This window comes from Pan paniscus, chromosome Y (genome assembly GCF_029289425.2).
Source record: "Pan paniscus chromosome Y, NHGRI_mPanPan1-v2.0_pri, whole genome shotgun sequence".
In the NCBI taxonomy this organism is placed as follows: Eukaryota; Metazoa; Chordata; class Mammalia; order Primates; family Hominidae; genus Pan; species Pan paniscus.
In genome coordinates this window covers 20271234-20295595 of record NC_073273.2, presented here as the reverse complement: position 1 = coordinate 20295595, position 24362 = coordinate 20271234, and the positions used below count along the sequence as shown (strand labels likewise).

Sequence of the window (24362 nt, the reverse complement as noted above, 5' to 3'; positions counted from 1 at the left end):
TGGTACCAGTACCATGCTGTTTTGGTTACTGTAGCCTTGTAGTATAGTCTGAAGTCAGGTAGTGTGATGCCTCCAGCTTTGTTCTTTTGGCTTAGGATTGACTTGGAGATTCAGGCTCTTTTTTGGTCCCATATGAACTTTAAAGTAGCTTTTTCCAATTCTGTGAAGAAAGTCATTGGTAGCTTGATGGGGATGGAAAAGGGATCTAGAACTAGAAATACCATTTGACCCAGCGATCGTATTACTGGGTATATACCCAAAGGACTATAAATCATGCTGCTATAAAGACACATGCACATGTATATTTATTGTGGCACTATTCACAATAGCAAAGACTTGGAACCAATTCAAATGTCCAACAATGATAGACTGGATTAAGAAAATGTGACACGTATACACCATGGAATACTATGCAGCCATAAAAAATGATGAGTTCATGTCCTTTGTAGGGACATGGATGAAATTGGAAATCATCATTCTCAGTAAACTATCACAAGGACAAAAAAACAAACACCACATGTTCTCACTCATAGGTGGGTATTGAACAATGAGAACACATGGACACAGGAAGGGGAACATCACACTCTGGGAACTGTTGTGGGGTGGGGAAGGGGGCAGGGATAGCATTAGGAGATAATATGTAGTGCTAGATGACAAGTTAATGGGTGTAGCACACCAGCATGGCACATGCATACATATGTAACTAACCTGCACATTGTGCGCATGCCCCCTAAAATTTAAAGTATAATAATAATAATAATAATAATAATAATAATAATAAATAAACTCACCAGTTACCAGGGGATGGGGGAGGCCAAGCCAGAATGACTTCTTTACCCTGCCGACTCTGGGAAGCCCGGCCCCTTGTGATCCATTGCAAAGCGAGAGTCACCTCATATTTGGAAAATGGATGCACTCCCAAGTTCAGTGGAGGGATGTGGCATGTAGGATGAAGGACTCTCTTCCTTCTGATTCGGTCTGCATAGTGGGGCCTAGGGTTGGAGCTCTCTCTGTGCGGACTGCCGACTCCCTCTACCTTGGGTTCCATCGACCCCAGCCTGGGACATGGGCCTTGGCAGATTCTGGCCCTTCCTGGCCCTTACATCGCTGTCAGAAACCCCATCTCGTGCTTGGATGCCCCAGTGACTGTGGCTCGTGCCTTTCTGGAAACACTGGAAATCTCTCCTCTATGCATGGTCACCTAAAACCCCAGGAGCTCAGGACAAGGGCCGCCATCCACCTCACTGCTTTCAGAAGAGAATGCTGAGAGTCTCTTACAGACTGTCTCTTGACTTGAGTTCTTCATGAGTGTGTGGTTAAGATGTAATGAGACCAGATGTATTAACTCAGGCAGGGTGCTGGTGGCTCACGTCTGTACTCCCAACATTTTGGGAGGCTGAGGCTGTAGGATCCCTTGAGGAATTGCCTAACCCTGAGGACCTTGAGGCTGCAGTGAGTGAGCCATAATGGTGTCACTGCACTCCAGTCTCGGCAAAAGACAGAGTGAGGCCCTGTCACAGGCCAGCCGGCAGGCAGGCGGAAAGACAACAGCTGTATTATGTTCTTCTCAGGGTAGGAAGTAAAAATTACAGAATACAGCACTTATTTTATTTTATTTTTGGACAGAGTTTCACTCTTGTTGCCCACGCTGGGGTGTAACAGCACCGTCACGGCTCACCGCAACCTCCTCCTGCCGTGTTCAAGCAATTCTCCTGCTTCAGCCTCCTGAGTAGCTGGGATTACAGGCATGTGCTACCACACCCGGCTGATTTTGTATTGTTAGTAGAGACGGCATTTCTCTATGTGGGTCATGCGGGTCTCAAACTGGCAACCTCAGGTGATCTGCCCACCTTGGCCTCCCAAAGGGCTGGGATGACAGGAGTGAAGAATTGCACCCGCCCGGCTACGTTTTTTTTTTTTTTTAATTTTCAATTTTAATCTATTCATTTTTCTTATTATTTTTTGAGATGGAGTCTCGCTGTCTTGCCCAGACTGGAGTGCAGTGGCGTGATGTCGGCTCACTGCAAGCTCTGCCTCCTGGGTTCATGCCATTCTCCTGTCTCAGCCTCCCAAGTAGCTGGGACTACAGGCGCCCGCCACCACACCTGGCTAATTTTTTGTATTTTGAGTAGAGACGGGGTTCTTGTGGTAGCCAGGATGGTCTCTATCTCTTGACCTCCGTGATCCGCCTGCCTCGGCCTCCCAAAGTGCTGGCATTACAGGCGTGAGCCACCGCGACCGGCCTATTTATCTATTTATTAACTTGTGTCCAGGTTAGGAAACCAGGTAGTTTTTGTATTTTTTTAGAGACAAAATACAAGGTTTCACCATGTTGCCAGGGCTCCGGATCGAGGGATCCACCTTCCCTTGCTCCCAAAGGGCGGGGATGACAGGCGTGAGCCTACCGCGCCCGGCTCCCCCTTCCCACCTCCAGCTTATACCTCAGGTGCCTGAGGCCCAGCGGTGGTGTGTGGTTCCCACCCCCAGCGCCCCGTCCTCCAGTCACCGCCGCGGTGTCTGCAAGTGGGTCCTAAGGGAGCTCGTTGGTGTGGGGGTTGAGGCGGTAGAGGGAGACGTGCCCCTCCCATGCAGGGAAGGGCTCCGCCTGGTCTGGCAAACTCAGGTCCAGTGCTCCCCTCTGGTGGGTGCGCGCCGGCTGTGTGAGCGATCGCGGTGGGCTTGGGCAGGCGACGCGTGCGCCGGCCGGCCGCCGAGGGGCTACCGTTCTGCCTCCGACAGGTTGTGTGTGGGTTTACTTGGAGGTGCTTTGCCTGGGAGAAAGGAGGCGGGTGGACGGGGGGCTGGGGGGCCCTTGCGGGATTGCGCGCACGCGCATTGGCCAGGACCCCCGCCCAGACCGCGAAGGCTGAAGGTTCCCACACGCAGAATTTACCTGGTATGCAGGCCCCCTCCCTTCCCCAGGCGTCCCTGAGCACCTCTGCGGGCCTGACGAGGGGCGACTGGGGGTAGGGAGTGTGACCCACCCTCAGTGAGAAAGCCTTCTGTAGCGATCCGAGAGGTGTGCATTTGGGGTACGGGATCCCCCGGCCTGCCGCCTCTCTCTGCGTTATGGTAGCGCTGCCATAGCGACTCGCTTGCAGAGAACCCTCCTCGGCTTCCCCCTCGACGGGGTGAGGGGGGGAGATGGAGGGTTCCACCGGCCTCCGCGGTGGGGACCGAGGGCGGCTCGTCGCCTACTGTGTAGCCCCCACCTCCCCCTTTCCAGACGGGGGAGGATCCCGCCGGTCGGTGCCGGCGTCCTAGCGGTTGGGAGGCTGCGCAAGCGGTGGCTGTGCCTGGCATTCCGTCCGGCGCATGACCCGCTCCACTGTGAGCCGGCTCTCCGCCCGCTCCCCTGGGGAGCAGCGACTAGTGCGGATGACCGTGTTTGCGTGGTACGGGGTTGGGCCACCTGGCCCTAGGAAGCATCCCAAGTGGGGGCCACGCCGGTCTCCCGGAGCTTGACCGGGTCGGAGGATGGACGAGAAATGAGCAACGTGGCCCTGGCGTTGGGTTTGTGGCTGAGGTCGCTTTGGGGTCCCGATGGCGGGAACCAGGGCTCGTGAGGCGGGTCTCGGTGGGTGCCGAGGGCCATCTGGCGTCCTAGGCGGAGTGCCGAGGGACCTCCCTCGTGTCTGTGGCGGTGGGATCCCATGGCCGCGTTTTCCTGGTGGCCCGGCCATGCCTGAGGTTTCTCCCCGAGCCGCCCCTCTGTGGGCTCCCGGGTGACCTTGCCCTCGCGGTCCCTGGTCTTTCCTGTCTGTGCCCCCCACCCCACCTGCGGATCCTCTCTCCCTGAGCGGCTCACCCGCTTAGGCTGTGGTTGCCCCGTCTGGGACCAAACCCGGCTCCGCCTTGTGGGGCGCTGCCGGGGGCCACTGGTTGGCCCTTTGTTCGTGTCCCCGGGTGCGCGCCTTCGGGACCAGGTCGGCGGCTCCCCGCGTGGGTCTGGTGGGCGCCCGGAGGGTTTGGAGTCGGCCTGCGGCGCGTGCAGGAAAGAGGGTTCCGGGGGCTGGCCGTGACGGCGGCGGCGATGGGGGAGCCGCGGGCCCGCCGAAGGCCAGTCGACCGCTCCTGGTACCGCGCAGGGTCGCCTTCGTGCTCGGAGGCCGCTGGTGGTGAGACCCTGGGCACTACAGTCCGCCTCTGGTTCGCTGCCCAAACATCGGGGCCGCCCCGTGCCCGCCGTGCACGAGCGGCTGCTGGTCCCTCACAGCTGCCACGCACGGGTTGGGCGGTCTGCCTCCTCGCACGTTGGTGCGAAGGGTTGGGAGTGGTGAGCAGGTCGGGGATGTGTCATGTGGGTGTATGGGATGTCCGGTTCGCCGCGCCACCGCCCCCCTCCCACCGCTCAGCCTTGCTTCCCTCCCTCCCACATACCCAGTTGCCTGCCCTGCCATGCCCATCCTCATGACCTGGACTCCGGGCTCATCCTCGTGAGGCCCGGAGGCCGCTTTCTACTTACATGGTTGATCCTACCAGCACCATATGCTTGTCTCAAAGATTAAGCCATACATGTCTAAGTAGGCAGGGCCGGTCCGTGAAACTGTGAATGGCTCATTAAATCAGTTATGGTTCTTTTGATCACTCGCTCCTCTCCTAATTGGAAAACTGTGGTAATTCTAAAGCTAATACATGCCAAAGGGCGCTGACCTCCTTCGCGGGGAAGATGCGTGTATTTATCAGATCAAAACCAACCCAGTCAGCCCCTCTCCAGCCCCGGCAGGAGGGTCAGGTGCCACCAGCTTTTGTGACTCTAGATAACCTCAGGCCAATGGCATGCCCCCAGTGGCAGCGACGACCCATTCGAAAATCTGCCTTATCAACTTTCGATGGTAGTTGCTGTGCCTACCACGGTGACCATGGGTGATGGGGAATCAGAGTTCGACTCTGAAGAGGGAGCCTGAGAAACAGCTACCACATTCAAGGAAGGCAGCAGGTGCAAAAATTACCCACTCCCGACCCGGGGAGGTAGTGATGAAAAATAACAATACAGGACTCTTTCGAGGCCCTGTAATTGAAATGAGTCTACTTTAAATCCTTTAGGAGGATCCATTGGAGGGCAAGTCTGGAGCCAGCAGCCACAGTAATTCCAGCTCCAATAGCATATATTAAAGTTGTTTAAAACCCCGTAGTTAGATCTTGGGAGTGGGCGGGCAGGCTAGCCATGGCCCGTCCCCGCCCCTTGCCTCTCAGCACCCCCTCGATGCTCTTAGCTGAGTGTCCCGTGGCCCAAAGCGTTTACTTTGAAAAAGTTAGAGTGTTCAAAGCAGGCCCGAGCCACCTAGATATCTCAGCTAGGAAAGATGGAATAGAACCTCGGTTCTTTTTTGTTGGTTTTCAGGACTGAGGCCATGATTAAGAGGGACGGCTGGGGGCATTCGTATTGTGCCACTAGAGGTGAAATTCTTGGACTGGTGCAGTTCTGACAAGAGCTAAAGCATTTGCCAAGAATGTTTTCATTAACCAAGAACGAAAGTCGGAGTTCCGAAGACGATCAGATACCGTCGTAGTTCCGACCATAAACAATGCCGACTGGTGATGCCGCGGCGTTATTTCCATGACCCGCTGGGCAGCTTCCCAGAAACCAAAGTCTTTGGATTTTTGGGTTCCCAGGCGAGTATGGTTGCAAAGCTGAAACTTAAAGGAATTGGTGGAAGGGCACCACAAGGAGTGGAGCCTGCAGCTTAATTTGACTCAACATGGGAAACCTCACCCGGCCTGGACATGGACAGGATTGACAGATTGATAGGTCTTTCTTGATTCCATGGGTGGTGGTGCATGGCCTTAGTTGGTGGAGTGATTTGTCTGGTTAATTCTGATAATGAAGGAGACTCTGGCATGCTAACTAGTTACACGACCCCCAAGCGGTCAGCATCCCCCAACTTCTTAGAGGGATAAGTGGCATTTAGCCACCCGAGATTGAGAAATAACAGGTCTGTGATGCCCTTAGATGTCCGGGGCTGCACGCGTGCTGCACTGACTGGCTCAGCGTGTGCCTACCGTATGTGGCAGACGCGGGTAACCTGTTGAACACCATTGGTGATGGTGATCGGGGATTGCAATTATTCCCCATGAATGACGAATTCCCAGTAAGTGCAGGTCATAGACTTGCGTGAAGTCCCTACCCTTTGTACACACTGCCAGTCACTACTACTGATTGTATGGTTCAGTGAGGCCCTTGGATCGGCCCCGCCAGGTCAGCCCACTGCCCTGGTGGAGCACTGAGAAGACAGTCGAACTTGACTATCTAGAGGAAGTAAAAGTCATAACAAAATTTCCATAGTTGAACATGTCGAGGGATCATTAACGGAGAAGAGCAAAGCTGCAGAGGCGCCACTGCGTCCTTCCTTCTTGGCTGACTGTGTTCCCCATGTGGCATGTGTGCTGGCGGGAGGGAGAGAGAGGGTAGACAGAGACACACGTGCTGGGATGAAACTGTGTGTGCGTGTCGGGGGGCAGGCTGGATGGCTCACCGGCCTGGTGAGCAGCGGGGAACTGTCCCCTGCCGTGGCCCCCACGTGTGTGTCGGCGGGCGCGGGGGTGGTTCTCGGCATCACGACGAGTTGTGGGTCTCTGTGTCCTCCCTGCCGGGGCTGTCATCCCTCCCTGTCCTGCCGGCTCAGCCCCATCCCACCTGCTCCCGTTGGGGCCGGCCGGGTTCGCATCGCTGCCACTGCCACCATCATTGCCTCTGCCACACCGCGCCACCTGGCCCGGCCTGGCCCACTGGCTCTCCCCAGCCTTCCCACTAGGGCTTCTTGAGGGTAGGGGGCTGGACGCCAGCCCTCCACTCCTCGTCCGCCTCCACCATCCAGGTACCCAGCACTTTCTAGTGCGGAGGTTTAAGGACCCCTTGTGGGGGTCACCTGTCCACCCGTGGGTTGGGTGCTGTGGGCCCACGGGGGAGTCCGTTTGGGAGGGGTCTGCCCCTCCCTCACCTCCACTGCTGACTCCGTCTCCCCAGCTGCCGGGGCCGTGCTGCACTTGCGTGTCACTGCTGATGCCGTTGGGGGCTGTACCCAGTGGCCATCGTGCTGTCGCATGTGTGCCACGCATGTGGCGTATGCCCTGTGCTGTGGGGGCAGGAACCCCCGGGAGCCTGTGGGGTTGTGGCAGCATTTGTCCCTCTCACTCCCGTGGACGGCACCACCTCCCCGTGTTGTGAAACCTTCCAACCCCTCTCTGGAGTCTCGTCCCATTGCTGTCTGACTGGCCGGCCTGAGGTAACCCCTCTGGGGGACGTGCTGTGCCAGGAGGGCCTCCCATTGTTGGGAGCGCCCTTGCCAAATCGACCTTGTATGACTTTTAGCGGTGGATCACTTGGCTCCTGCGTTGATGAAGAATGCAGCTAGCTGTGAGAATTAATGTGAATTGCAGGACACATTGATCATCGACACTTCGAACGCACTTGCGGCCCGGGTTCCTCCCAGGGCTATGCCTGTCTGAGCTTTGCTTGCTAATCATTAGCCCCTGGGGGTGCCTCCGGGCTCCTTGGGGTGCACAGCTGGGGGTTCCATGGCAGGGCCCGTGGGGACCTCCATCCCCCCAAGTGCAGACCCGGCGACATCTGCCCTCCTCTCCTGCCATGCCTGCCCCTTCCCCCCCCACCCCCACTGCAGGCCCTGTGTGGTCACGCGTTGGGTGGCGTGGGGGAAGAGGGGCTCCTGGCTGTAAGGAAGAGAGAGAGGTTGGAGCCATCACCTGCAAAAACACAGAGGGAAGAGAGCCCGCTGGTGTTGAGTTCCTGTGGCCACCACCGCGGTCCTGTTTCTTCCCTCAGGGGCTCCCTCGTGCCTCACACAGCTCGTGGTGCAGGGTTTGTTGGTGCTGGTGGGATGGATGGTCCTGTGCGATCATTGTCGTTGCGCATCATCGGTGGTGGAGGCTTGTTGGGCGGGGAGGATGGCAAGTAGGAAGGGTCCACTGGGGAGAGGGTGGGGGAGCGTGTCCCAGTTGCCTTAATTTGCTGCCCACCCCTGGTGGCAGCCCGGCGACCGGCCGACCGCCGCTCCAGCGCCCCTCCTCCCCATCACCCCTCCCAGGCACCATCCTCTTCTCCTGCCTGCCCCCCACCTGCCTGGCTTGTGACGTGGTGTGTCCGGGGCCAGAAGCCCACCAAGCGGCCCATCTGGCAGCGCTCATGGCCATGGTCCTGGGGTTCATTTGCCCCTGGTGGTGATCCCCTGGATGCTACAGTGTCATACGCCATCAGGTGCCCACCTCCTGCTCTTGGCTGCGCGGTGCCTGGCACCCCGTCCAGAGCTTTGATGTCAGGGCGGGTTGGTGCTGCCACATCCTCGGACCTGTCCCCCACCTACATTTAGTACGTAGGCAATCCCATGTAACTTATCAAAGCTAGCAAGTCCCTAGACTTGGTGCAGCCACTGTAGGGTTGGCCTCCCAGTAGCATCATTAACATCAATTGTAATTGGTAGGCAATCACGTAGTTTCACATTTCATTACCTGAGTTATACAAATGTGTAAAAAAATACAGTTTTAATAAAAGGGAGTAAAGGATAATAAGAGTAATATTCACAATCTCTAGTTGGAAGACGTAGTGTTTTCTCACAAATGATGCATTCCTGGAGCAAGGTCATTTTGTGTTTGGTTTGTTAAATATCTATTTCCATTTTGACAAACCACTGGAAAATCCCAGCTTCACAAGAACTCTCCATGAGAACGATCACACAAAAGAACACCCATAACACAAAATCAAAACAAGGGTGGTCCAGGATTCACATTAAAGACTCATTACCAAATTTTCTTAGAAGAGGTAAAGAACACAAAGTTACTTTTATGTGACGGAAAACAGAGAGAAAGAGTAAATAGAAAAATAAATGTTATGCAACAACAGTGAAAACCAAGCTATGGAAAAAAATGAATGGAATTGTTTTGTTTGGTATTGATTTCCTATCCTGATATCAGAAAGTACAGGAAAGAACAAAGCAAATTTTTTTGAGACAAATAGAACATAAAACAGATGAATGTTAAAGACTATTTTACAGTGCTAACAAAACTATCTGTGACTTGTTTTTTCCCTTTAAAAATTCGAGTTTGCACAATTACATTTATATAAATTATTGAAATAAAATTGTAAAGATGGAGAACAGACTATGGGGTTGCCAAGGGGAAGGGGTGGAGGAAAACGTGTCAGAGTGTCAGCAAAGATTGCAAGTTGGAGCCTTGTGGTGAGGCTACGGTTCTGTATCTTGACTGTGGAAGTGGTAGTTACAGAGATCTACACCACATAAAAATGCACAGAACACACGCACACACATACACACATACAAAAATGAATGCATACAAAACGGTTGCGATCTGAGTAAGCTTTCTGAATTGTACCTATGTCAGTTTCCAGGTTTTGATAATGCTCTATGGCTACGCGAGATGCCACCACTGGAATTAGTGAAGAGTACCTAAGACATCCCTGGACATTTTACAACTTCCTGTGAATCTATAATTATTTCAAAAGAAACTTGAAAGTCATAGCAGACTTTCACTTCAAAGAGGAAAAAAACTGAAGATTAATGGAATTGTTGAAGAACATCAAATACTCAATAATCTGTATGAGAGCTGTATTCTGTCCATTCACAGCACAGCTGTCATTTAGCCTTTTCCTGACGTGCCCTGGAGGACTTGAGCTCCTCTTGGATTGCCAAGGCCAATAGTGTTTATTTGTTACTAAATTTGTACTGGACTACCAAAAAATGAAAAGTGATTGAATGATCATTTATAATAACAACAAGTAATTTTACTTATAAAGAGACAATAATGGTAACAGATTTAAATCTTTAGGGTAAAGAATAGGATCTTTGTAAGACAATATTGGCAAAATTTAAAAAGAAAATTAAGGAATCAGAAACATAAGTAGTTCAGTATTGTGAAAAAATTCTTGATCTGAGAAGCAAAAGAACAGTATTTCTGTTTTGCGTTTCTCTCCAAACCTGATGAATCACCTTAGGTGTGTTTTGCTTCTGCGCCAAAGCTGCTGAATCACCTTAGACAATGCATGCCCTTTCCCTGAATATGTTTTCTTTTCTGCAAAATAAAGTGAGATAGATCATCTCCAAGGTCCCCCAAATATTCACATTTTCACCTCCACATGAACTTCAGTTGAATTCCTAATTTCAGTGTGGATAATACATGTGTGCTGCACCACAAGCAGTATGTCTAAACTCTCATGTTGGTCCTAAAAACTAATTATGAACAGTTTGGAAATTCTGTTGTTGTAGAATCTGCAAAGGGATATTTGTGAGTGCTTTGAGGCCATGGTGAAAAAGAAATACCTTCACATAAAAACTCTAAAGAAGGTTTTGGAGGAACTGCTTTGTGATGTCTGCATTCATCTCACAGAGTTAAACGTTTCATTCCTTTGATAAGTCTGGAAACTCAGTTCTTGTACAATCTGCAAAGTGATGTTTGTGAGTGCTTTGAGGTCTATGGTGAAAAAGGAAATATCTTCACATAAAAACTAGACAGAAGCTTTCTGAAAAACTACTTTGTGACATGTGCATTCATCTCACAGAGTTAAACCATTCTTTTGATTGAAAAGCTTGGAAATGGTGTTCTTGCAGAATCTGCAGAGGGATATTTGTGAGTGCTTTGAGGCCTATGGTGAAAAAGGAAATATCTTCACATAAAAACCAGAAAGAAGGCTTATGAGAAACTGCTTTGTGATGTGTGCATTCATCTCACAGAGGTAAAGGTTTATTTTCATTGAGCAGATTGGAAACTCTGTTCTTGTAGGATCCACAAAGGGATATTTGTGAGCAGTTTGAGGCCTATCGTGAAAAAGGAAATATCATCCCATGAAATCTTGACAGAAGTTTCTGAGAAACTTCCTGGTTATGTGTGCATTCATCTCACAGAGTTGAAATATTCTTTGGATTGGGCAGTTTGGAAACAGTATTTTTGTAGAATTGTCAAAGAGATATTTGTGAGCACTTGGAAGCCAATGGTGAAAAAGGAAATATCTTCACATAAAAACTAGACAGAAGCTTTCTGAGAAACTGTTTTGTGATGTGTGCATTCATCTCAGAGTTGAACCATTCTTTTGATTGAGTAGTTTGGTAACAGTCTTTTTGTAGAATCTGAAAAGGGATATTTGTGAGTGCTTTGAAGCCTATGGTGAAAAAGGAAATATCTTCACATAAAAAACTAGAAAGAAGGTTTTTGAGAAACTACTTTGTGATGTGTGAATGAATCTCACAGAGTTGAACCTTTCTATTGATTGAGCATTTTGGAAACAATCTTTTTGAAGAATCTGCAAAGGGATATTTGGGAACACTTTGAGGCCTATGGTGAAAACGTAAATATCTTCACATGAAAACTAGACAGAAGCTTTCTGAGACACATCTGTGTGATGTGTGCACTCATCTCACAGAGTTGAACCATTCCTTTGAGCAGTTCACAAAGAGTCTTTTTGTAGAATATGCAAGGGGATATTTGTGAGTGCTTTGAGGCCTATGGTGAAAAAGAAAATATCTTCACATAAAAACTAGACAGAAGGTTTCTGAGAAACTGCTCTACAATGTGTGCATTCATCTCACAGAGGTAAACATTTCTTTTCACGTAGCAGATGGGAAACTCTTTTCTTGTAGAATCTGCAAAGGGATATTTGTGAGAAGTTTGAGGCTTATGGTGAAAAAGGAAATATCATCGCATAAAAACGTGACAGAATTTTCTGAGAAAATTCCTAGCTATGTGTGCATTCACCTCAGAGAGTTGAATGATTCTTTTGATTAAGAAGTTTGGAAAGAGTATTTTTGTAGAATCAGCAAAGGGATATTTTTCAGCTCTCTGAGCCTTATGGTGAAAAAGGAAATATCTTCAATAAAAACTATAAGAATGTTTCTGAGAAGCTGTTTTGCAAGGTGTGCATTCAACTCACAGAGATAAAACTTTCTATTCTTTGATGAGTCTGGAAACTCTATTCTTGTACAATCTGCAATGGGATATTTGTGAGAAGCTTGAGGCCTATGGTGAAAAAGGAAATATCTTCACATAAAAACTAGACAGAAGATTTCAGAGAAACGTCTTTGTGATATGTGCATTCATCTCACAGAGTTGAATCATTCTTTTGAATGAGAAGTTTGGAAACAGTCTTTTCAGAGAATCTACAAAGGCATATTTTGAGCATGTTGATAGGTATGGTGAAAAGGGAAATATCTTTACATAAAAACTGGACAGAAGCTTTCTGAGAAACTTATTTGTGATGTGTGCATTCATTTTACAGTGTTGAACCTTTCTTTTGATTGAGCAGTTTGGAAAGAGTCCTTTTCTATAATTTTCTAGAATCTGCAGAGGGATATATGTGAGCCCTTTATGGCCTAAGTTGAAATAGGAAATATATTCACATAGAAACTAGACAGAAGCATTCTGAGAAACTGCTTTGTGAAGTGTGCTTTCATCTCACAGAGTTGAACCTCCCTTTTGATTGAAGAGTCTGGAAACAGTCTTTCTGTAGAATATGCAAATGGATATTTGGAGTGCTTTGAGGCCTATGGTGAAAAAGGAAATATCCTCACATAAAAACTAGACAGAAGAATTCTGAGAAACTTCTTTGTGATGTATGCATTCATCTCACAGAGTTGAACCTTTCTTCTGATTGAGGAGTTTCAAAACAGTCCTTTTGTAGAATCTGCAAGGGGATATTTGTGAGCCCATTGAGGCCTACGGTGAAATAGGAAATATCTTCACATAAAAACTAGTCAGAAGATTTCTGAGAAACTTCTTTGTGATGTGTGCTTTCATCCCACAGAGTTGAGCCTTTCTTTTGATTGAGCAGTTTGGAAACACACTTTTTGTAAAATCTGCAAATGGATATTTGAAGCACTTTGAGGACAATGGTGAAAAAGGAAATATCTTCATATAAAAACTAGAAAGCAACATTCTATGAAACTTCTTTGTGATGTGTTCTTTCATTTCACAGAGTTGAACCTTTCTATTCATTGAGGAGATCAGAAACCATCTTTTTGTAGATTCTGCGTATGGATATTTGGAGCAGTTTGAAGACTTGCTGAGAAAGGAAATATCTTCACATAAAAACTAGACAGAAGCATTCTGAGAAACTTCTTGGTGACATGTGCATTTACCACACAGAGTTGAACCTTTCTTTTGATTGAACAGCTTGGAAACAATCTTTATATAGTATCTCCAGGGGATGTTTGAGAGTGGTTTGAGGCTTATGGTGAAAAAGGAAATATATTCACATAAAAACTAGACTGAAGCTTTCTGAGAAACTTCTTTGTGATGTATGAATTCATCTCACAGTGTTGAATCTTTCGTTGGATTGAGCAGTTTGGAAAAAATCCTTTTGTAGAATCTGCAAAGGTATATTTCTGAGCCCATTGAGGCCTATGGTGAAATATGAAATATCTTCCCATAAAAACTAGACTGAAGGTTTCTAAGAAACTCCTTTGTGATCTGTGCTTCCATCTCACAGAGTTGAACCTCTCTTTGGATTGAGCAGTTTGGAAATACTCTTTTTGTAGAATCTGCAAATGGATATTTGGAGCACTTTGAGGCCCATGGTAAAAAAGGAAATATCTTCACATAAAAACTAAATGGAAGCTTTCTGAGAAACTTTTTTGTGATGTGCACATTCATCTCACAGAGTTGAACAGTTCTTTTGATTGAGCAGTTAGAAATAGACTTTTCATAGAATCCACAAATGTATATTTGAAGCAGTTTTAGGTCTATGGTGAAAAAGGAAACTTCTTCACATAAAAACTAGACAGAAGCATTCTGAGAAACTTCTTTGTGATGAGAGCTTTCATCTCAGAGAGTTTAACCTTTCTTTTCATTGAGCAGTTTGGAAACAGTCTTTTTGTAGAATCTGCAAAGGGAATATTTGTGAGCCGTTTGAGGCATGTGGTGAAACAGTAAATGCCTTCACATAAAAACTAGATAGATGTATTTTGAGAAACCTCTTGGACGTTTGAATTCATCTCACAGAGTTGAACCTTTCTTTTCATTGAACAGTTTGGAAACAGTCTTTTTGTACAATCTGCAAAGGGATATTTCTGAGCCATTTGAGGCTTATGGTGAAAAAGAAATATCTTCCCACAAAAACTAGACAGAAGCATTCTTAGAAACTACTTTGTGATGTGTCCATTCATCTCATGGAGTTGAAACTTTCTTTTGATTGAGCAGTTTGGTAACAGCATTTTTGTAGCATCTGCAAAGATATATTTGTGAGCCCTTTATGGCCTATGGTGAAATAGGAAATATCTTCATATAAAAACTAAACAGTAGCTTTCTGAGAAACTTCTCTGTGATTTATGCTTTCGTCTCACAGAGTTGAACATTTCCTTCGATTAAGCAGGTTGGAAGCAGTGTTTTGTACAATCTGCAAATGGATATTTGCAGCCCTTTGAGGCCTATGGTGAAAAGGGAAATATCTTCACATAAAAATTAGATGGAAGCATTCTGAGAAACTTCTTGGTGATGTTTGCATTCATCTCACACAGTTGAACATTTCTTTGATTGAAGATTTGGAAAAAGTCTTTTTGTAAAATCTACAAAGGGATAATTGTGAAGCCTTTGAGGCCAATGCTGAAGTAGGAAATATCTTCATATAAAAACTACACAGAAACATTCTGAGAAACTTTTTTGTGATGGGTGCATTCATCTCACAGAGTTGAAGCTTTCTTTTGCTAGAGCAGTTTGGAAACAGTCCTTTGTAGAATCCCCAAAGGGACAATTCTGAGCCATTGAGGCCTTTGGTGATATAGGAAATATCTTCACATAAAAGCTAGACAGAAGCTTTCTGAGAAACTACTTTTAAATAAGTGCTTTCATCTTAAGGAGTTGAGCATTTCTTTTGACTGAGCAGTTTGGAAATACTCTTTTTGCAGAATCTGCAAATGGATAATTGAAGCGCTTTGAGGCCTATGGTGAAAAAGGAAATATCTTCACATAAAAACTAAACAGAAGCTTTCTGATAAACTACTTTGTAATGCAGGCATTCATCTCACAGTGTTGAAACTTTCTTTGGATTGAGCAGTTTGTAAATGTCTTTTTGTAGAATCTGCAAATGGATATCTGTAGTGCTTTGAGGCCTATGGTGAAAAAGGAAATATTTTCACAGAAAACCAGACAGAAGCATTCTGAGAAACTTCCTTATGATGTGTTCTTTCTTCTCACAGAGTAGAAGCTTTCTTTTGATTGAGCAGATTGGAAACAGTCTTTTTGTACTGTCTGCAGAGGGATATATCAGAGTGTTTTCAGGCCCATGGAGATAAATAAATATCTTCACACAAAAACTAGACAGAAGCATTCTGAAAAACTTCTTCATAATGTGTGCATTCATCACACGTATTTGAACCTTTCTTCTGATTAAGCAGTTTGGAAACGGTCCTTTTGTAGAACCTCAATAGTGCAAAGAGCCTTCTGAAGCTTCCCATTCTGAGGCTTCAGGGGTTTCAGAGGCTCCATGATGAAGTTTATGTTCAGGTGTTCGAAGCAACCTTGTGAGAAGTTACTGGAGTTTTAAAGTTACCTATGAAGCAATCCTCCATGAGAAGAAACTGGGCTTGGTGGCTAATGAGTGAGAGACAGGACCTTTATTTTTTATGGAAAAAACAGCTGTCTCTGATATCTAGGGCAACCTGGTCTTTGACAGGGAGAAGACTAAAGAAATCAACTTGGTGATATGAAGAGTTCTCTCAACTCCTTAAATTTAAGGAGTCTACATACACTAGCTAGTAATCAACATAAGCATGGGACCAGAAATCAGTGAATCTAGCATTGAAAGAGTAAAGGCCTCCAGTGAGTGGAAGTACTATATATATATATGTGTGTATATATATATATAATATATGTATATGTATGTGTGTATATATATACACACATACATATACATATATGTATATGTATATATAGACACATATATACATATGTGAATCAATATCATGAAAATGGCCATACTGCCCAAGGAAATTTACAGATAGAATGCCATCCCCATCAAGCTACCAATGACTTTCTTCACAAAATTGGAAAAAACTACTTTAAAGTTCATATGGAAACAAAAAAGAGCCTGCAATGCCAAGTCAATCCTAAGCCAAAAGAACAAAGCTGGAGGCATCACACTACCAGCCTTCAAACTATACTACAAGGCTACAGTAACCAAAACAGCATGGTACTGGTACCAAAACAGAGATATAGATCAATGGAACAGAACAGAGCCCTCAGAAATAATGCCGCATATCAACAACTATCTGATCTTTGATAAACCTGAGAAAAACAAGCATTGGGGAAGGGATTCCCTATTTAATAAATGGTGCTGGGAAAACTGGCTAGCCATATGTAGAAAGCTGAAAATAGATCCCTTCCTTACACCTTACACAAAAATAAATTCAAGATGGATTAAATACTTAAACATTAGACCTAAAACCATAAAAACCCTAGAAGAAAACCTAGGCATTACCATTCAGGACATAGGCCTGGGCAAGGACTTCATGTCTAAAACACCAAAAGCAATGGCAACAGAAGAAAAAATTGACAAATGGGATCTAATTAAACTAAAGAGCTTCTACACGTCAAAATAAACTATCATCAGAGTGAACAGGCAACCTACAAAACGGGAGAAAATTTTCGCAACCTACTCATCTGACAAAGGGCTAATATCCAGAGTCTACAATGAACTCAAACAAATGTACAAGAAAAAAACAAACAATCTCATCAAAAAGTAGGCAAAGGACACGAACAGACACTTCTCAAAAGAAGACACTTATGCAGCCAAAAAACCATGAAAAAATGCTCACCATCACTGGCCATCAGAGAAATGCAAATCAAAACCACAATGAGATACCATCTCACACCAGTTAGAATGGCAATCATTAAAAAGTCAGGAAACAGCAGGTGCTGGAGAGGATGTGGAGAAATAGGAACACTTTTACACTGTTGGTGGGACTGTAAACTAGCTCAACCATTGTGGAAGTCAGTGTGGCGATTCCTCAGGGATCTAGACCTAGAAATACCACTTGACCCAGCCATCCCATTACTGGGTATATACCCAAAGGACTATAAATCATGCTGCTATAAAGACTCATGCACACTTGTGTTTATTGCGGCATTATTCACAATAGCAAAGACTTGGAACCAACCCAAATGTCCAACAATGATAGACTGGATTAAGAAAATGTGGCACATATTCACCATGGAATACTATGCAGCCATAAAAAATGATGAGTTCATGTCGTTTGTAGGGACATGGATGAAATTGGAAATCATCATTCTCAGTAAACTATCACAAGAACAAAAAACCAAACACCGCATACTCTCAGTCATAGGTGGGAATTGAACAATGAGAACACATAGACACAGGAAGGGGAACATCACTCTGGGGACTGTTGTGGGGTGGGGAGAGGGGGGAGGGATAGCATTAGGAGATAGTCCTAATGCTAGATGATGAGTTAGTGGGTGCAGCACACCAGCATGGCACATGTATACGTATGTAACTAACCTGCACAATGTGCACATGTACCCTAAAATTTAAAGTATAATAATAAAAATAAGTAAATAATAAAGGAAAAAAACACATCCCTTTGCAGATTCTCCAAAAAGAATGTTTCCAAACTGCTCAATCAAAAGAAAGATTCAACTCTTTGAGATGCATACACACATCATAAAGAAGTTTCCCAGAAAACATGAGTCTAGTTTCTATTTGAAGATATTTCCTTTTTCACCAGAAGCCTCAAAGTGTTCACAAATATCTCTTTGCAGTTTCTATGAAAAGACTGTTTCCAAACTGTTCAATGAAAAGAAAGTTTCAACCCTGTAAGATGAATACACACATCAAAAAGAAGTTTTTTAGAAAGCTGCTGTCTACATTTTGTTTTTTGATATTTCCTTTTTCACCATAGGACTCAAACCGCTGAAACATATCACTGTTCAGATTCAACAAAAAGCCGGCTTCCAAACTGCTGAATGAAAAGAAAGGTTCAACTCTCTGAGATGAATGCACACATCACAAAGAAGTTTCTCAGAATGCTTCTCTCTAGGTTTTATGTGAAGATATTTCCTTTTTCACTGCAGACCTCAAACTACTCATAAATATCCCTTTGCCTATTCTACAAAAAGACTGTTTCCAACTCGATAAGTGAAAAGAAAGTTTCAACTCTGTGAGATGAATGCACACATCAAAAGGAAGTTTCTCAGAAAGTTTCTGTCTAGTTTTTATGTGAAGATAATTCCTTTTTCACCATATGCCTCAAAATGCCTTCAAATACCCCTTTACAGATTCTACAAAAAGACTGTTTCCAAACTACTCAATCAAAACAAAGGTTAAACTCTCTGAGATGAATGCACACATTTCAGAGAAGTTTCTCAGAAAGTTTCTGTATAGTTTTTATGTAAAGATATTTGCTTTTTCACCATAGGCCTCAAAGAGCTCAAAAATGTCTCCTTACAGATTCTACAAAAAGACTGTTTTTGAACTGGTGAATAAAAAGAAATGTTCAACTCTGTGAGATGAATGTACTCATCCTTAAGAAGTTTCTCAGAAAGCTTCTTTATAGGTTTAGGTGAAGATATTTCCTTTTTCACCATAAGCCTGAAAGCATTCACAGATATCACTCTGCAGATTGTACAAAAAGACTGTTTAAAAACTACTCAATCAAAACAAAAGTTCAACTACGTGAGATGAATGCACACATCACAAATAAGTTTCTCAGAAAGCTTCTGTTTATATTTTATTTATAGATAATTCTTTTTTCACCATAGGTTTCAAACCACTCACAAATATTCCTTGCAGTTTCTAAAAAAGACTGTTTTCACACTACTCAATCAAAAGAGAGGTTCAACTCTGTGAGATGAACACACACATCACAAAGTAGTCTCTCAGGAAGCTTCTGTCTAGTTTTTATGTGAAGAGAATTCCTTTTTCAAGACAGGCTTCAATGGGCTTACAACTATCCCTATGCAGATTCTACAAAAAGACTGTTTCCAAACTGCTCAATCAAAAGGAAGATTCAACTCAGTGAGATGAATGCACACATCACAAAGAAGTTTCTCAGAGAGTTTCTGTCTAGATATTATTTGTAGATAATTCCTTTTTCACCATAGGCCTTAAAGGGCTCACAGATATCTCTCTGCAGATTCTACAAAAACACTGTTTCCAAACTGCTCAATCTAAAGAAGGGTTCAACACTGTGAGCTGAGTGCACACATCACAAAGAAGTTTCTCAGAATGCTTCTGTCCAGTTTTTATGTGAAGATATTTCCTTTTACACCATAGACCTTAAATCACTCAAAAATGTCCCTGTGCACATTCTACATAAAGACTGTTTCCAAACTGCTGAATGAAAGGAAATGTTAAACTCTGTGAGATGAAAACACACAACACAACGAAGTTTCTCAGAATGCTTCTGTCTAGTTTTTATATGAAGATATTTCCTCTTTCACCACAGGCCTCAAAGGGTTCACAAATATCTCTATGCAGATTCTACAAAAAGAGTGCTTCCAAACTGATCAGTCAAAAAGAAGCTTCAACTCTGTGAGATGAATGCACACGTCACAAAAAGTTTCTCGGAAAGTTTCTGTCTAGATTTTTGGGAAGATGCTTCCTTTTTCACCATAAACTTCAAATTGTTCACAAATATCACTTTGCAGATTATACAAAAAGACAGCTCCCAAACTGCTCAATCAAAATAAAGTTTCCACTCTGTGAAATGAATGCACACATCATAAAGAAGTTTCTCAGAAAGCTTTTGTTTAGTTTTTTTGTGAAGACATTTCCTTTTTCACTGTATGCCAAAAATGGATCAGAAATATCCCTTTTCAGATTCTACAAAAGGATTGCTTCCAAACTGCTCAATCAAAAGAAAGGTTCAACTCTGTGAGATGAATGAACACATCACTAAGAAGTTTCTCAGAAAGCTTCTGTCAACTTTTCTGTGAATATATTTTCTTTCTCACCATGAGCCTCAAACTGCCCAAAAATATCGTTTTGCAGATACTCCAAAAAGACTGTTTACAAACTGATCAATCAAAAGAAAGTTTCAGCTCTATTTGAAGAATTCACATATCACAAAGACGTTTATCAGAAACCTTTTGTCTAGTTTTTATTTGAAGATATTTCCTTTTTCACTGTAAGCCTCAAAGTGTTCACAAATATCACTTTGCAGATTCTACAAATAGACTGTTCCCAAACTGCTCAATCAAAACAAAGGTTCAACTCTGTGAGCTGAATGCACACTTCACAAAGAAGTTTCTCAGAAAGCTTCTGTCTAGTTTTTCTGTGAAGATATTTCTTTTTCCACGATAGGTGACAAAATGCTCCAAATTTCCAATTGCAGATCCTACAAAAAGAGTGTTTCAAAATTGCTCAATCAAAAGAAGGTTCAACTCTGTGAGATGAATGCACATATCACAAAGAAGTGTCTCAGAATTCTTCTCTCTAGTTTTTATGTGAAGATATTTCCTTCTCCACCATAGGCCCCGAAGTGTTCTAAATATCCACTTGCAGATTCTACAAAAAGATTCTTTCCAAACTGTTCTACCAAAGAAAGGTTCAACTCAGTGAGATGAACGCATACATCACAAAAATGTTTCTAAGAAAGCTTCTGTCTAGGTTTTATGTGAAGATATTTCCTTTTTTACCATAGATCTCAAAGCTCTCTCAAATATCCCTTTGCAGATTCTACAAGAAGATGGTTTCCAAACTTCTCAATCAAAAGAAAAGTTCATATCTGTGAGGTGAATGCACACATCACAAGGAAGATTCTCAGAAAGCTTCTGTCTAGTTGTTATCAGATGTTATTTCCTTTTTCACCATAAGCTTCAAAGCCTTCAGAAATATCAATGTTCAGATTCTACAGAAAGTATGTTTCCAAACTGCTCAATGAAAAGAAAAGTTCAAATCTGAGAGATGAATGCACACATCACAAAGAGGTTTATCAGAAATCTTCTTTCTAGTTTTTATGTGAAGATATTTCCTTTTTCACCATAGACTTCCTACCACTCACAAATATCCCTTTGCAGATTATACAAAAAGACTGTTTCCAAACAGCTCAATCAAGAGAACAGTTCAACTCTATGACATGAATGCATGCATCACAAAGAAGTTTCTCAGAAATATTCTGTCTAGTTTTTATGTTAATATATTTACTTTCTCACCATATGCCTTAAGCCTCTCACAAATTTCCCTTTGCAGATGCTCCAAAAAGATGGTTTCCAAACTGCTCAATCAAAAGTAAAGTTCAACCTTGTGAAATGAATGCACAAATGACAACAAAGTTCCTCAGAAAGCTTCTATGTAGATTTTATTTGTGAACATTTCTTTTTTCACCATAAGCCTCAAACTGCTCAAAAATATCCCTTTCAGAATCTACAAAAAGACTGTTTCCAAACTGCTCAATCAAAAGAAAGTTTCAACTCTGTGAGACAAATGCTCACATCACACAGAAGTTTCTCAGAAAGTTTCTGTCTAGTCTTAATGTGAGGATATTTCTGTTTTCACCATAAGCCTCAAAGCTTTCACAAATATCCCTTGCAGATTCTACAAAAAGAGTGTTTCCAAACTGCTCAATCAAAAGAATTGTTCATCTATGTGAGATGAATGTACATATCACAAAGAAGTTTCTCAGAAAGCTTGTATCTAGCATTTATGTGAAGATATTTCCTTTTTCACCATAGGCCTCAAACTGCCTATAAATACACCTTTGCAGAATGTACAAAAAGGCTGTTTCCAAACTGCTCAATCAAAGAAAAGTTTCAAATCTGTGAGATTAATGCACACATCACAAATAAGTTTCTCAGAACGTTACTATCTAGATTTTATTAGGGCATATTTCCTTTTTCACCATTGGCCTCAAACCACTCCAAATATCCCTTGGCAGATCCTACAAAAATACTGTTTCCAAACTGCTCAATCAAAAGAAATTTTCAAACTTCTGTGATGAATGCACACATGAGAAAGAAGTTTCTCAGTAGATTTCTCTCTAGTTTTTATGTGAAAATATTTCATTTGTCACCATAAGTCTCAAAGCGTTCACAAAAATAATTTTGCAGATTGTACAAAAAGACTTTTGCCAAACTGCTCAATGAAAAGTAAGGTTCAACTCTGTAACATAAAGGCATACATCATAAAGAAGTTTCTCAGAAGGCTTCTCTCTAGTTTTTATGCGAAGATATTTCCTTTCTCACTATAGGCCTCAAACCGTTCACAAATATCCCTCTGCAGATTCTAAATAAAGACTGTTTCCAAAGTGCTCAATCAAAAGAAAGTTTCAATTCTGTGATATGAATGCACACATCCAAAGAAGTTTCTCAGAAATCTTCCATCTAGTTTTTATGTGAACATATTTCTTTTTCAGCATAGGCCTCAAACCACTCAAAAATATCCTTCTGTGGATTCAACAAAAAATCTGTTTCCAAACTGCTCAATCAAAGGAAATTTCAACTGTGTGAGATGAGAGCACACATCAAAAAGAAGTTTGTCAGAACTCTTCTGTCTAGTTTTTATGTGAAGATATTTATTTTTCAGCATAGGCCTCAAATCACTCAGAAATATCCCATTGCAGAAAGTGTAAGAAGATTGTTTCCAAACTGCTCAATGAAAAGAAAGGTTCAACTCTGTGACACGAATGCAAACATCAAAAAGAAGTTTCTCAAAAACCTTCTAACTAGTTTTTATGTGAAGATATTTCCTTTATCACCATAGGCCTCAATCTACTCACAATATTTCTATGCAGATTCCACAAAAAGACTGTTTCCAAACTACTCAATCAAAAGGAAGTTTCAACTCTGTGAGATGAAATCAAACATCACAAAAGAAGATACTCAGAAAGCTTCTGTCTAGTTTTTATGTGAAAATATTTCCTATTTCACCATAGGCCTCAAAGGGCTCATAAATATCACTTTGCAGTTTCTAGAAAAAGACTGTTTCCAAACTGTTAAATCAAAAGAAAAGTTCAACACTGTGAAACGAATGTACACATCACAAAGAAGTTCCTCACAATGCTTCTATCCGGTTTTTATGTGAATATTTCCTTTTTCTCAAGAGGCCTCAAACCGCACACGAATATCCCTCTACAGATCCTTCAAAAAGACTTTTTCCAAGCTACTCAAACCAAAAAAAGTTGAAATATGTGAGATGAATGCACACATCATGAAGAAGTTCCTTAGAAAGGTTTTGTCTAGTTTTTATGTGAAGATATTTCCTTGTTCACCATAGGCCTCAAAGTGCTCCAAATATTCAATTGCACATTCTACTAAACGATTTTTTCCAAACTGCTCAATCAAAAGAAAGGTTCAACTCTATGAGATGAAAGCACACATCACAAAGAAGTTTCTCAGAAACATCGGTCTAGTTTTATGTGAAGGTATTTCCTTTTTCTCCATAGGCCTCAAATTGCTCAAAACTATCTATTTGCAGATTCTACAAAAAGATGGTTTCCAAACTGCTCAATCAAAAGAAAGGTTCAACTCTGTGATATGAAAGCACACATCACAAAGAAGTTTCTCAGAAAGCTTCTGTCTGATTTTATGTGTAGATATTTCCTTTTTCAGAATAGGCCTCAATGGGCTCAGAATTATCCTTTGCAGATTCTACAAAAAGACTGTTTCAAAACTGTTCAATCAAAAGAAAGTTTCAACTCCATGAGAGAAATTTTTTCACCACTGGCCTCAAAGTGCTACAAATATCTATTTGCATATTCTATGAATAGACTGTTTCCAAACTGCTCAACTAAAAGAAAGGTTCAACTCTGTGATATGAATGCACACATCTCAAATAATTTTCTTAGAAAGCTTCTGTCTAATTTTTATGGGAAGATATTCTTTTTCACCATGGGCCTCAAAGTGCTGCAAATATCCACTTGCAGATTCTACAAAAATACTGTTTCCAAACTGCTAAATCAAAGGAAAGTTCAACTGTGTGAGATAAATGCACACATCACAAAGAAGTTTATCAGAAAACTTCTGTCTAGTTTTTATGTGAAGCCATTATCTATTTCACCCTTGGCTCAATGTGCTCCAAATATCCATTTGCAGACTCTGCAAAAAGACTGTTTCCAAACTGCTCAATCAAAAGAAAGGTTCAACTCTGTGAGATTAAATAACACATCACAAAGATGTTTCTCAGAAAGTTTCTGTCTAGCTTTTATGTGAAGATATTTCCCGTTTCACCATAGACCTTAAAGGGCTCACAAATATCCCTTTCCAGATTCTATAAAAAACAGCTTCCCAACTGCTCAATCAAAAGAAAGTTTCAACTCTGTGAGAGGAAAGCCACATCCCAAAGAAGTTTCTCAGAAAGCTTCTGTCTAGTTTTTATGTGAAGATATTTCCTATTTCACCACAGGCCTCAATAGGTTCACAAATATCCCTTTGCATATTCCACAAAAAGACTGTTT

The 24362-nt window shown here is 43.1% G+C and overlaps 1 non-coding gene across 1 annotated transcript; it reads left to right on the top strand.

The window, feature by feature from the left end:
- Positions 1-7303: 7303 nt before the first annotated feature.
- Positions 7304-7455, top strand: LOC129395804 (5.8S ribosomal RNA). Its single transcript, XR_008623017.1, has one exon. It is a non-coding gene; the product is annotated as a 5.8S ribosomal RNA (ribosomal RNA).
- Positions 7456-24362: the final 16907 nt, after the last annotated feature.